The following is a 3310-nucleotide window of genomic DNA, read 5'->3' as shown; positions in this document are numbered from 1 at the left end:
TACGTCTCTGGAAGTGTTCCGGTGCTGACGTGATTCCGAATGGTAGGCGATTAAAACAAAATCTTCCAAACGGAGTGATGAATGTCGTCAGGAGTCGTGACTTCTCGTCTAAAGGGATCTGCCAGAACCCAGAATTCGCGTCCAGCTTTGAGAAGATCTTGGCTCCTGCTAGCCTTCCCAGCGTGTGCTCCACTGATGGGATAGGGTGATATTCGCGCTGAATGTGTTTGTTCAGTTGTGTGAGATCAACACAAATGCGAATTTCGCCAGACGGTTTGGGGACGATGACCATCGGCGCGCACCATTCAGTAGGTTCTTCTACTGGAGAGATGACACCTTGCGACTGCATGTTTTCTAGCTCTTTCTGCGTTTCTCGATAGAGCGAAAGCGGTACTCTTCTCGGTGATGCGATAGCAAACGGCGTCGCGTTAGGTTTCAGCTTGAGAACGTGAGCACCTTCGAGAGATCCCAGTCCTTGAAACAGGTGAGAGAACTCTTTCTTCAGTTCGCAAGTTCTGTTCGCAGTCATGCAGATTTGAGGGCAAAGCCGAAACTTTTCGATAGCTGGCTTACCCAAGAGAGGTTTGCGAAGTCCTTTCACGATGTAAACTTCTTCGAGTGCTTGTTGCCCACGGCAGTTGAGCTTCATCCAAGCTGATCCCATGACTTTAAGGGGTCGTCCGTCTGGACCATGAAGTCGGCGTTGGGGCTCGGAGAGCTTGTGGCACTTTGCGAAGACCTTTTGAAAGATGGCAGCTGGTAACACCGTTTCGTCTGCTCCAGTGTCTATTCGGAAAACAACAGGAGTTTCGTCGATGAATATCTCGATGTCCCATTTTGCTGTTTGAGGAGAAGCTGCAGCTCCTACGAATCCTTGTTCGTGTACGAGAGAGTTCACGGTAGTTGAAGATTTGCAGACTGTTGCAAAATGTCCCTTTTTCTTACACCTGTTGCAGCCTGCGTTCTTCGCCGGACACACGCTTCTCGGGTGAGCTTCTCGACCACACCAACGGCACGGTTTGCCTTTTGGTTTGGGTGTCGCGGTCTTCTTAGTAGGAGTTCGAACATTTGAACGTTCAATTCCACGCTGAGCCGGTCCTGCTGCTGTCCCATTTTTGGCTGCTATACGGTCAACGTTGGCATCCTTTTCTTTTGTCGGTCGGAGTTCCACTTGTTGCTTCTTAATCACTTCCGATTGTCGCGCAGCAGCGATGGCCTTCTGGAGGTCCAGATCAGGATCCAGTTGAAGTTTTTCTGAAGTCCTGCTGTCCCGAAGACCAACAATCAGCCTGTCGCGGATCAATTCTTCCTTCAGTGGTCCATAGTTGCACGTAGTGGCTAATCCGTGGAGAGCAGTGACGTACTCCTCGACGGTTTCCGTCTCCAGTTGCGATCTTGTGTTGAACATGGCTCTCTCATACACCACGTTTCGACGAGGAATGAAGTAACGTTCGAAGTTCTCCATCACCATGTCGAAGTCTTGAGCCTCGGTGTCGGACAGCTTGAAGGTCCGTAAGACGTCTTCCGCTTGTGGTCCCATGATGTAAATGAGAGCGTCGACTTGGTGTGATGATGGTTGAGATGCCAGTCCTGATGCACTGTGGAAGCGCTTGAATCTCTTCTTCCACGCCGGCCATTCGTTAGGTGTTGTAAAACTGAAGGCTTCGGGTGGCGAGATGCGAAAAGTTGCCGTTACCGTTTGTTCGGTAGCACCGTTGTCGGCAGAAGTTGAGGGATTGTCCATTGTTCCTTTGTTTGTAGTCGATCCTGCGCTATACTAATTATTAGTAGACTCGCGGAGCGATCCCACTTCTGACACCATGTTTCGTTTTACGTTCTTTTGCGAAGGGCACACATGGACAACCTTTCGTGCTGGAGTCAGGCTGAAGACTGACTTCTCGTTTATTAAATCTAAAACGAAATAAAAGAAAGGCGCCTCTGGTACGGGGCGCTCAGGTTACGCGCGAAGCGGCGGGAAAGATGTTTATATCTCGGGCTCCGCGCGCGAAAGGTTGCTCTCGCTCGGTCGCTTTGGACTTTGGAGCTCGCTGGCGTCGGCGCGTCGGCGACTCCATAACACGGTGTTCGCTTCTCTTGAAATTCCAGACAAAGTTGTCCTCAAGCATCGTTTTGAAAATGCGCTGCGAACAACGTTACGCAAAATGGCGTCCCGTGAATACTCCTAATGCAATCTGCGTAGGTAAACTATATGGCCAGGGTCAGGGGGACATAATCTAGGGGATAATCGCCATGAGTTGGTGAATTACTTAAAATGTATTCCTTAACTTCTTAAAACTGAAGACAAAGACGTGGTTTCAATCAGACACTTGCTGAGCGTCATCAGAAACCACTAACTAATTTTAGAAAAATTTGGGGCGCATCGGTAGCACGGTGGTGCGTTAAGGTTACCACTCCTGCAAGAGGCGCAAGGCTAGTGGTGCGGAAACGCGTCCATGCGTTCTTTCCCTATCTTACCACCCGCGGTTTCCCACCACCAGCATTGAGCCCCCGTTGTGCGAGCGGTAACTTTAGCGCACACCGTTCTTCCCGCGCACATCATATTTTTTTCTAAAATTTATCTATATAGTGTCTTTGAATGATGCTAAGTTCAAATCATATGTTTATTTTTACTACTTAATATGTAATGACCAAGTTGCACTTATGTATCCGACTTAACGTGACAATTACCCCTTTAACTCAGGCCTAATTGGTTGCATAGCTGGCCCTCACAAACCTTACGAGAAAAGCTTTTATTTTTTTGTATTGTTTCAAACATTTTTTAAAGAAAGAAGAAAACACTATACTTTTTGGTATTAAATCATCTGTATGCTAGAATGACGTAAGGCTATAAATATAACTTACAAGTCAAATTAATGTTATTTTTAACAGAAAACTAAAATTTTTCGGAAAGAAAAGCTTTCTGCCCAAGTCACACGCAAAAGGGTCACCCCTGGTCTCCCTTTTTGCGTGTGACTTGGGCAGAAAGCTGAAGATCTGAAAACCGATGTGATATTGTAACGTAGAAAATAAGGTCGTACCCCGCACTCTCCACCACTTTTGTCACGAAGAAAATAAGTCGTCCTCCTCTTCTCCGTTGAAGTAACGATTACTGATGTTAACAAATCACAACTGTTTATTTAAGAGATAGGATATAAAATCTTTTACAACAGATATGGCCAATTTGTCAATAAATGTTGGGGTGAATAATCCTAACCTCTGGCAACTTCCCCTGCCGTCCTCCGAGACCGCACTTTCAGCGGGTGCCCCGACCACAGCCGAACTCGACAAACAAGGATCCACACAAAGGCGG

This window comes from Ixodes scapularis, unplaced genomic scaffold (genome assembly GCF_016920785.2).
Source record: "Ixodes scapularis isolate PalLabHiFi unplaced genomic scaffold, ASM1692078v2 PGA_scaffold0__279_contigs__length_252992795, whole genome shotgun sequence".
NCBI classification, from domain to species: domain Eukaryota; kingdom Metazoa; phylum Arthropoda; class Arachnida; order Ixodida; family Ixodidae; genus Ixodes; species Ixodes scapularis.
The sequence above is the reverse complement of the archived record's forward strand: the minus strand, read 5'-3'. Positions refer to the sequence as shown.